Raw genomic sequence first — 12,388 nt, 5'->3', positions numbered from 1 at the left:
AATTTAAGTGGGGAAGAAGTGTTGCGTTGTAAATATTCATTAATATGTTCCTTGGGAGAAAATTCTTTAGTCTAGACAAGACATAATCAATATGCCATTTCCAATCTAGAGTTTCTTCAATTTTAGTACCTCAAAAAATAAGACTTAGTTCTCGTTCAAAAGTTACATTCGCTGTTCTAATAGGATTGGTGAAATTTGGAACTTTCTTTTTCTTTGTGTAAAAAATTACATAGGCCTATTTAGTTTTTTTTCATAACTCAAAAATAATTTATTTCATTTAAACAAATCATTCAATTCTATTACATTAATATGTATGATAAATACAAGTGGTCCGAGAACCGACCATTGCGGAACTCCAGTATTTACATCCATATAATCAGATTCGACACCATCGACCACCACATATTGTTTTCTATTGTACAAATAATCAGAAAACCACTGATGAGGTATACCACGTACACCGTAATGGTACAACTTTTAAAGTAAAATATGGTGGTCGATGGTGTCAAATCCCTTAGAAAGATCCATAAACAATCCATAACAAAACATTCCATTATTAATTTCGTGTAGAATATTTTTAGTAAAATTCACAATACTCAGATCAGTGCTATGGTTTTTACGAAAACCAAACTCCTCTGAAATAAGAACATTATATTTCAGTAAATAATCATACAACCTTTCATGCATTACTTTTTCCAACAGTTTTGCAAAAATAGGAAGCAAGGCTATGGGTCTATAATTTCATATATTTTTAACATCATTCTTTTTGTATAAGGGTTCAATTTTGTACAAAAAGGTTAATTATGCAAAATGATATAAACTTGAGAAATATCGTTTCGAGGCGAAATAAAGATAAAGTCATCATGATCATTTTATAGTTCCATTTTGATTATTTCTTTAAAATCGAATTAATATACAGTTAACAACTTAATTATTCATACCCTTACCAAGTTTCGTTATTTTTCAAGTATGTGAAAAATTGATATGTCTCGATTTCTGTTTTTTTAGAAGTGACACATTAAAGCTTATATCTAAAATTATTATTCAATCAGTCCACCTTTCATTCTTGAGTTACGAAAAATACACAAAAAACATCAAATTTAAAAGGGGTATGAATAATTCAGGTGTTGACTGTAATTTCGACAAATTTTGCAGTGCAGTTGTTTTCCACCATATTTTTTAAGCTGATGTGCAATGTTATTATATAACTGAAATCAAGTTAGACAGAACCCTATTTCAATGTTAATCATTTTTGCACATCATTTTTGTTAATCATTTTTTTTCAACGACATGAAAATATGTCGGCGCAAACGATGGTAGAGGTATATTACAATTCAAAATATCAAAATGCCACGTATTTTTGTTGTCTATTGTCATATTATCATGTAAGTCAAAATTCAAACAGAAATTTGGACTAATGATTTGGAAAAGAGTTTTGAAATGTTAATAGATAACATTTAAATGTAACAAAAGATGCCGTGTGAAAACCAAAAATGAATCGTAAACGAAAACACTAAAAATAGCTTTGAGCAACTAAAGCTGTACAACCTGAAAAAGTTTGGTAATCAAAATTAAAATACTAGGTTTTAGCGATTTTTCAATAGTTTTTAAATGCCGATTTAGTAAAATTATCAGGTCGTGCACAGCTGGAAGGAATATTTATGTACATAACATTATATAAAATTAAAGAAATAGTTATAGTACCAATGATTATTTTGATATTTGTCTTATATTCTTTTTTTACTCATGAACTTATGAATCTAAATGGCTGTTGGTGTTTTATACTTATTTTCAACCCACACTGAATAATACATGGATGAAGAAGGGCGTAGTCAATTGGAATAGGGTACAAACATATAGGCCTTTAACTTCTTTTGTCCATTTGCTCATAAGCTTGCATAACCGACTACCTCTTGTAAAAAAAGCTTTTCATCAACAAGAAGCAGAGATATTACATGGTATTTTATGTTCTTACAGTAGGCCCTATTTTAATACAAAAGGAATAGCACTGACTTCTTGATAAATTGATGAGTTCTCGTATCACTTGTATGCCCACAGGACCAGTCTTATCTTTGAATGTTACCCTTTTTGTAATCATGATGATTACCCATTTCATTATAGAAAGTGATAATAGCTTAAAGAAATGTATTCACCGTGGATTTTGAAACTTCCATAGCGTATTCTTGTGCTGTATCATGCAAAAGGCATCATAAATAAGGCTTCAAATGTGTCTTTAGTAGAGCTAAAAATATCAATACCTGGCTTTTATTTTCGAGATAAGTATGTGTTTGATTCAAGTATCCAACTTTAAAGATTTATCAAACAATTATTGTCCGTTAAGCTTATCCAGGTGTTAGTACGTTGTAAAATGTATCATTTCCAACAATAAAAGCCATTTTGGACTGTATAGGAAAATGCAACATTAAGTGTTTACGCTATTGTATCTTTTCAGTCGCTTATGCTCATAAAACACTTTGTAATAGTTTTTAATCCATGTCTTTATGCTTAAATGTTCATACAAGGACACAGAGCATTAATATTGTGCACTAATGACACTGTCCAATTATTCATTGATTAGATATCAATTCTCTATAGACGCGGCGCTCTTTACGTACATTGAATGTAAGAGAATAAGCCCGCACCTGAAATAGATCTTTTGAGATTGAGACGGATTTTATACGTAATTGGTTTGTAAGGAACTGTATTAAATATACATGAGCCGACCAGAAAATTTAGGAGTGAATAAAACTGAATTAAAGGTTAGAAAGCGAAGAATAAAGATCTCGATTTCGAATGGTTTCTCCATTTGTATGGAAGCCCAAGGTTGGTCCTAATCGCATGAAAACGAGCCGCCTCCCCTCCCGGGTTCTGATACCACTCGCCCCAGCGCGGTGTCAGATAAGAAAAGAAAGAAGGGGTCCGGACTGAAAGATGGACAACGGATAAAATATATCAATTCTTTGCCGAAAGGAAATTACCGCTTATGTTGAGTATGTTCAAAAAGCGGATCTGAACAGTCATGAACAAAATGAAAAGAGAGGGAGATAATTGGTGGCAATTGCGAGTGGGGGGAGATTACCTTGATGAAAATCGAAGTGACAATTTAGAAGGACGAACATGGCGAATTTCGACGAGAGAGAAAAGGAAAAGAAATCGAAGGATAATGAGGGACAATTAACAACGCTTTTTCCTATCAGAAATGAAGTAGTTTTAATTGGAGTTTTATAATGACGTGATGTAAGCCGCTGTCGTTGAAAGAGAGATCGATCAAAAAAGTGCAACAAAGGGCGACGATATTTGTTTTATTGCAGTTGATAATAATAACTGAGAAAATATTATATTCCTGTTATAAATAGAGGCAATACAACAACATGCAATTTTAGACCTAGGGACTAAATGGAAGTCGTTAGTCTATTTTGAATTTGGTGCAATAAGACTCGCTTTGTTTCTCATCCCTAAATCTTTTTTCAGTTATTTCTATCTTTCGTAATGGTTAATCGATTTGTGATCTATTTTTTTCTGACGATTAAGAACGCAAGCATAAACGCTTGTAGATTAGAAACCATTGGATCTATGACTTTAATTCCTATCCGAGGAACTTGGTCAGTTAGGACAATTGCGTTACAAAAAGGCACAAGCATCGACTTGGTACGTGTATGTGTTCATGCAAATGTTTACAATTTTACAATTTTAGCTAATCTACAAGAATAAAATGGTTCTATCCTATGCAAGAATACAATGACTCTAGTCTATGAAAAAATAGAATGATTGTATTTTTCTAGTTTAAATATTCCTTGAATTTTTTTTATCCCGGTCTATTCGGACTCTAATTAGTTGTACGGACAAAACACGGTTTGTCAGCTGCGGTAATTGGTCGAACCTATGTCGGGTGGCAAAAAACACTGGCTGAGGTGTTAACGAGCCAACCTTATTCACGCCCTTGACCAATGTGTTGACCAAAGACAAGCAATCAAAATCTGCTTCATCAATTATTATTCGCACCCGATTTTCTAATAATTGGTCTAATCGTCATCGGTACCGCCTTTGAAGACATTTTGTTGTGATGCGTAAAAAGCTTTGGCATGTGTGGAAATTTTCAAAACATTTCGGCGATTTCAAAGGTGTTTGTTACCGTTTTAATTCGTTTTATTGATTTTATTTCCTTCGATCTTTCTATAAATAGCTTAATATAGCAACAGATCGAATGAGGGTATAACATGTGTGTATACTTTATGGCAAAGTAAGAAGGAGAGACTTACTTACATATTATTATGATCTTCGATTATCTAGTAAAAGAAAAGTAAATTGAGAAAATTTAACAGAACTAACGTGAGATTATTTGTTAAATTCAATATCCCAATAGAAATATTTAAAAGGGAAAAATTCATAACAACTTGTTGAAAAGGAAACAAAGAATGACGTACACTGTCAGTAGCGGTAGGATTCTCTAACGTGAGGGGGTTAGGGGCACGTATATATAATTTAAAAAAAGAGCTGACATGCCACCCACTCTAAAAAATAACTTATCACATTTTCACCACGGGCACTCTGTTTAGATTCAAGTATGATGATCATTATGTCTCATTTTTTCATGTTTATAGTTAAAACGTAATTTGTTCAGGATACAAGAAACCGAGAATCGGATATGAGGAAGCTAACTTATGACTATTAATATACAGTATTGGAAATCAATCACATCTAAAAGAATCAAAGTTCTACTTTCATTTGTTAATTCACTTATGATAACGCCCACAAAATAGTAATGGGTTTAATGGCGTATCCAGCAATGGAAGGCCGCCTCTAGTATTGAAGGTCAAGAGCTTCTTCAACCCCCCCCCCCCCCTCCCTATTAACATTTCTGGAAATGACACTGGAATAGGTTAACTCTCGAACCTTTCATTCTCGTTCAAGCAAAATGTTTCCCTTAGAAGCTCATTACCTCTTCAACTTATTTCCTTCTTGTTTGTTTTCCACATACACGCTAATCATACATTTCACGGCTTAAACTACATACCATCCGAGTCTCGACATTTATAATAACATTTTAAAGAGGGGGAGCATGTCCATGATTTAAACTAAATTGTTTTTGAACGACAAAATTTGATTACTCGTAGGCGGAGGTATTCTTTTATCCAAATGCCATTACCATACGTCTTCTATTAAACTCTACACATCTGACAATGCGATCTCGGGCTTTGCCTTCTAAATTGGCCTTGACTTTCTAGTCGAACACATATGTTCGTGTGAAAAGAAGCACATTGCATCTTAAATGTTTGATGATGCCATTTGTCAGCAATTTTTGCCACTTAAAGATACCGCACAATCCATATTACGGATACCCTTTGGCATGAAGCACACATTTTTCCTTCTTTTGTTTCTCTTCTTGCATACTCTTCTTATTATTCATATTGTTATCACCCCCCCCCCCTCATCTTCCGTCATTATCAGCACCATTCTCCTTTTTCAATTTCTTCTTCTTCCTTATTCTTTCTTCTTCTTCTTGTCTTCTTCTTCTTCAACTCCTCCTCATCATTCTTCTCGTTTTTTCCTCTTCTGCTTTGATACAATACATGTCCAACATAATAATAATTGCACCATATTAACAATATGGAATGAAACAAGCGAGAATAAGAAAGAAAATCCTCACAAGTAAGAAAAGTAAATTCTCCACAAGTAAGAAACGTTAATCAAGAAATTGAACGATCAAATGATATCGGTTAAGGTGAACACTGTAAAAATAATTCCAGTAATATAGGCATATAAATGGCGGAGTTTATTTGTTATTTTTTACAGCATCAACTGTTAAGACCAAATACACCATTCTGTGAGAATCGAACCTTACATTGAGTAAAATATATCGTCAGTTTCGTTTGGGAAATAAATATTTTCCTTTTCCCGCTAAACAACCGATTGATCTCCGCCGCCCTTCCTGCTGTGCCTAACAAACGAGGAAATTAATCTTATCATTTTTTCATCCTTCCACCCGATTCCTAAATGTTTAAACCCTTAAACAAGTCCCTAGCGAGGTCAGGTTGATTTTAACGGCACCATGTTGGGTTGAAATGGAGAAGTACTTAGGAAAGTTAAATACTTTGTGACTCTGATCGCAGGTTAATTGACTTTGTCAAAGGCAGATTCGTCCCACATCTATAGTGTTTTGTTAGGTTGTTAGTGTTTGTTATTCAGTGATCTTTATTTGCTTGTGTGCGTGCGTTTGTGCGTGTGTGTGTGTGTTTGTGCGTGTGTGTGTGTTTTCTTTTTTAATAGAGTTTGTATAGACAGGTACCAAAGAGGTGCATTTGATATTAGTTGTGTGTTGGATCTATTCTAGTCCATATAAATAGATATCATTAACATTTGAGTGTGTGCGTGCGTTTGAGTGTGTGTGCGTTTGGGTGTGGGTGCGTATGGGTGTGCGTGTATTTATAGGGTTTCTTTGGACTTGTATCAGTGAAGAATTATATATATGAAAATAGGGGTGCATTTGATATTTAGGGTGGGGTGTATCTAAATTTTTTTAATTTGCCAATAGACGTCACTAACAATTGAGTGAGTGTGTGCGTTTGGTGTGCGTTTGTTAATAGGCTTTCTTTATTTGTGTACCAATAAGGTATTATTCTATATCTGATAATAGAGTGCATTTGTTATTAGGGTGGGTTTATCTATTTATTTTTAAATTTGCAAATAGATGTCGATCATTAGCTTTTGAGTGCGTGCATCGTGTGTGCGTGCGATTGTGTGTGTGTGTGTATGTGTTATATGTTTTTTTTCAGACGTGCATTAATGAAAAATTCTAAATCTGTGATTAGAGGTGCATTTTATATGAGGGGTGGTTCGGACCTACCCCCTGTGAGGCCACCAGGAAGTGGGTGACATAGGACCAAAGTTTAAAACGTTCTGGTAACTCCTTGGTAGGGACACACCCCTTTAGCACCTAAAACGTTTAAGTTGGCACATCATGTTCACATATTAAAGAAAATGACAATGGATCGGGATATTTTTTTTGAGGGGGGGGGGTGTAGATATACATCGCTTGAATAAAAATTTTAAAAAGAGGTGGGTTAACAATCATTTGCCTTGCAAATTTAATAAGTTTGTACTCAATAAACATAATGGGTGTGAATATGGGCGAGAGAGAGAGAGAGAGAGAGAGCGAAGAACACTAGGACAGGAACTTACAGCTAACTTTTTTATACATGTAGATACCCCTCGTTTTTTACCCTTTCATTTCTTCATTTGTTTGTTTTGTCGTTGTTGTTGTTGTTGTTGTTGTCCTGGTGTATGATTTAGCCTACCCTTCGTAAGATACAAACTGTTAATGGGGATATACATTGACAATGTCTCCATTTTATCTTTTTAATGAACAACGTCTGTTTGAAACCTCTTCCAAGTTGTTACGTTGCGATCCTGTAGAATTCTCCGTATTTTCGAGCAGATATTCATTTCGGGATGTTTTCCACCCACGCCAGATATAGGTTACAGAATATTCGATTTCGACCAGACAACCCATGTCTATCGACTGGCGAACCCGTTTTGTCCGGTCAATATTTCACCTAACTGTCCACATTCTCTATTCAATAAGCGCGCCTGGTTTGCCACGGGATACAATACTCGGCCCTTGTCTCTTTCTTTTGTATCAATGGAGGACCCCAGCTCGCGATTATAAGGGGCTTGCTAATTATCGGATTATAGGAAATAAAGCAACCATGAAGCGACCCCTTTTGAAGGGACAATATTTCAATGCCGGCGAGAGGATCGATGTCTATTCAGGGTGTAATAGATTACTACAATTGTTCGGCTAGCTTCACTCCTTTGAAATGCCAATTAAAGCGATACCGGCTTGGCTAGTTATCGCTCGATATTGCAGTGAACGATGACCAACCAAGCACTTTTACATTTTTAAATAGACGATTTGACTAGGGGTTGTTTACAATTAGGACACTCGACGATACGAAAAGTGTTCGAATTTGCAATCGCAATATAGATGCAGTTTTTTACTCCGCGCATGAGAGTTGTTTCGAGATCTCGTCAAACTGCCAAAGAAAACCTGCAAACGAACCCCAAATCCCGTTTTTTTGGAGCGCCACTTTGGTATTTCAGTTCCTATCATCCGAATTTACGAGAGGTGAATCTTTTCTATCGCTTTAAAGGCACTTTTGGTTTCATGTTAAATAAAAAGTGGCGTAATTCTTTCTCTCAAAATGTTAGCATGGAACAACAAACTGTTGTTAGAATACAAAGTCCAACTGGCCCTGAATAGAGCAATCCAGTCGTAATATTTTTACACTTTTATTTGTTTACGGTCATAATTATAATGTATTAAGGTAATTACACGGAAAATAAAACCAAACTGAATCAACCCAAACAAAAAATTCTCCTCTACAAATTTTAGTTCTAAGATAGATTTCCAAGAATAAGATTTATCAACAACAACCATGAGAATAAAGGCAGAAATTATTTTTACTTTTAGTAAACTATTTTTCCCAACATAAATCAGCAATAACCTTACTTAAAGTCAACATATATAAGCCGAAATATGGATAGCAACATCCTTTAAACCCTGAGCAAAGTATACCGGTCTTGCCACGGAGACGAATCGCACTGGGAGAGCACGCTCCGTAATAAAGCAGGCATTTGCCAGACCAGCATGCTTCTAATTGACATATAACTGCTGTAAATACCAAAATTAAGTGCCTTATTAAAGATCAAATTACTTTAATCACTTACTCAAATAATTATAATGCAAGGTATAACAGTTGCATTTATTGCTTGACATGGTTATATACCGCCTCAATTTGAATATAGAAAATGGAATGAGGGCTTTGATAATTGGCGGGTCAGTAAAACAACGGGGAATCTTTGTTTTGGTTTAAACAGGCGCCTAGCTTTTCCACCTATCATCATAACTATACATTTATAGTGAATAAATTAGCACTTGATAATGTTTACATCTTCAAAGATATTGCTTAATTTGCTCTAAATTATCGATGTTTAAGAACAAATAAGCCTTTGAAGCAACAAACCCTACACTTAAATATTTGTTCAGAATATTGTCAAATTCAACGTTGTCCTGCTTGCGTTCGACGCCGTATATCACTTCCTATTTTTTTCTATATCCTCTGCTGATTTCTATTAGTATTGATTTCTATGAGATTCGCTATTGATTAGTAAGTAAATACAAACATTATGGAATGATATACAATTGTTTTGTTTAACTTCAGCTTTTCTTTCATAACTTGACTTTCAACGTATTCAAGAAGCCGCGCCGAGCTGGCAGACTAAGTATTTTTTTTGTCCGCCCTCTTTCTCTCTGTGTGTCTCTCTCTGTCTCACTCTCTCTCTCTCTTTGTCTCTCTCTGTGTCTCTCTCACCTACCCCTATTTGTCTCCAGTTCTCGGTATATCTATCTGTCTCTCTCTCTCTCTCCCCCTCTCTTTCTCTTTCTCTTTACATGAAAGACAATGTGAAATAGTTTAAAACTTTTTGCCTTACTTCTTCGAACTTTCTAAACAACTTAAAACGGGAAGGGCAGAATGTCTCTCCCCTCTATCACCTCCCCCCCCCCCCCTCTCTCTCTCTCTCTCTCTCTCTCTCAGAAAATAAGAAAGTGAAATGGTCTTTTTACGTTTCGTCATCCCACGCACTTAGTATGGTGGAATCATTGAGCAGTAATTGGTCTCGTCGCCACGTTTAACTTTTGCTGTGTCTAAGGAAATAAAACGGCAGGGCCATTAGAAAAAGATAAATTCGTCGTCCCTAAACCATTTAACGACCAATAGCAATAAATTTCTCGTTATAGGGCTCTCAAAGCGCCGCTTCTGCGCATATGTGTATAACCAGTCGTTGCAAATTGGGGGATGGAGGAAGGCTATTATGTAAAATACGAAGATAAAGAATACAAAATAAAGATTAAAAAGAACCAAAATGAATTCGATAACAAACAAAGAAACAAGAGGACAGACAAACAAGTAATCATGGGAATGAAATTGTCGATGTCATAACTGTTGCAGTCTTTATGTTCATAGGTTAAGAAAACATAGGAAAGGCGAGCTACTGATATTGGAGCTATAAAAGAAGAAAAAATTAGAAGTACAGGGGTAGAAAGAAAGAGAGAGAGAGAGGTGGAATTCTAAAATGTAAATATAGGTGCCAGTGCTCCTTTTTATTTACCTAGACGTCTATAATTTTCGAGCGAGTGATTTAGTTAAGAGATAATAACGACGTTTTTTGTATCTGTTTACTTATTATTTCATCTATGTTTACCTATACTATTTTATCGTACACACTTTGTTGACGCTATCCACATTTTGAATATATATATATATATATATATATATATATATAAGATCATTAGATACAAACAAATATATCAACCCAAGGTAAGTCCTTCCAAGCCTTCAAAGGGTCCCGGAGTCATGCATACAAAACAAATACCCCATTCACAGTGGCCTCAAACACCGCGACAGCAGCGGGACTGTCCCGCTGCTGTCGCGGTGTTGTCTTCAGTGTGAAGGCTCGGACCCGTTATAAACTATCGCGGGATAACACCGCCTAGCGATAACGCCGACACAAACTATCGCTAGGGACGCCTAGCTACAGCAGCGGGACAGTCCCGCTGCTGTCGCGGTGTTTACTCAGTGTGAAGGCTCTCCGCTATAACACCGCGACAAACACGTGTGATTTGTTTACTTACCTATCACTGACCTCTTTTCTACAGCAATGGGGAACATAAAGTGAAATAGAAATAAAGTAACCAGTGGATTCAAATTGATTTTATTATTATGTAGGTATTATAATTATCCAAATAAAAATATTTCACACTTCAAAAAATTAAAATATTCTGACTGGAAGCAATAAAAATGCTAGTTTTTTAAAAGTAATATGATCGAGGATACAAAAAGCAACTTGACATGTTTACCGCGCAATTTCAAGCAAGTATTTCCGGTCATATCGGGGTCACTCGCGGGTCATGAGCCATGCATACACGTGTTTGTTACGGAGGTAATAAAAATCACCCGCTGCAGCGTGAATGGGTACATGATATTTATCCCGCTGCTGCAGCGGGATAACTTTTCTACTGTGAATGCATTTGTAGCGGTGTTATGGCGGTGTCGCCGCTCCGCTACAACGCCGCTACAAATTTCAAAACCACTGTGAATGGGGTAAAAGAGGGATTTTAAATCATACCTTTTGTAGGATCATTTGTGTTACTCTTATCAGCCATGGGCAGAAAAGACTAAAAATCCATACGCTCTCAGGAATATTAGGTAATAGAAGAGAGTAAGATTGCGTCTTATCAACATTTGGCAATGCTGATGTCTACCCAGGTCGCATAACCAGTGCCGATTGGTTCTTATCTGAAACTGGCTGAAATGCTACCTATTAATTTATTAAAGAAAGGAATTTTTGTTGTCGTCGTTTTTGTTGTAATAATTAGAATACTCATGTATCAAAGTCAATTGATACTGTCTTGTAAGAGTGGCAGATGCATACAACACGATGTTCTAATCTATTTTTTCTGTCGGCAGAGGAGCAACTACGGTAAGTGGAGCCCCCTCCCCTGTTAAAGAGAGATGGATGAGGGAGGGGAGAGCGACATATAGGAGGGGGAGGGCGAAGGGAAAGGTAAAAGAACGTATCCTCCAAAAAATTACGGTACGATCCGTCCGCTCCCTACAAGTTTTCATGGCCTTGTTAACATGGTCAATTTGCGTTACATCCCCCTAGAAAAACCGTTGCCCTTCCGCCCCATGACATCAGAGCCCCCCTACCCCCCCCCCCCCCGCCCCCACCCCCGCCCCTCAAAGGCTGGTCCAAACGCTACGCCACTTTCTGTCGGTGTATGCCCATGCTGGTCGGTATGATGGTCGTTGTTGTCAGGAACCAGTTGTAGGAAGCTAGGAGATGGATGAAGACAGCCGCTTGGGGGCTCTCCACTCCAGCCTGCATCCATGGTCGATCTCTGAAGACAACCATCAGCTGCAAGACTGTTTCTCTCTCTATCTCTCTCTCCCTCTCCGTCTCTGTTTGCCTTCTCTCTCTCTCTCGCTCTCTCTCTCTCTCTGTCTTTGTTTGTCTGTATGTCTCTCTTGCACCACTCTCTCCATATCTCCTCGTCGCCCTGCCCCCTTTCCATCACCTCCCCCCCCCTTTTCTCCACCTCTCTCTCCCTCTCCCTACCACCCCCTCTGTGTGTGTCTCTCTCTCTGTGTCTCTGTCTCTCTTTCTTTCGCTCTCTCTTCCCCGTTTAGTGAAAAGGCGAGCCTAAATTGTTTCGTGCATTCCTTTTGAATTTAGACAAATAAATATTTATGCTCATCAGTGTACAAAACAATTTTTTTCAATCTAGAAGGAATCTTAAAAGGAGAAGAAAACACGACCAAATGAA

The sequence above is a fragment of the Strongylocentrotus purpuratus genome, unplaced genomic scaffold (assembly GCF_000002235.5).
Source record: "Strongylocentrotus purpuratus isolate Spur 01 unplaced genomic scaffold, Spur_5.0 spur5_scaffold_15, whole genome shotgun sequence".
Classification (NCBI taxonomy): domain Eukaryota; kingdom Metazoa; phylum Echinodermata; class Echinoidea; order Camarodonta; family Strongylocentrotidae; genus Strongylocentrotus; species Strongylocentrotus purpuratus.
This window is presented reverse-complemented; position numbering follows the sequence as displayed.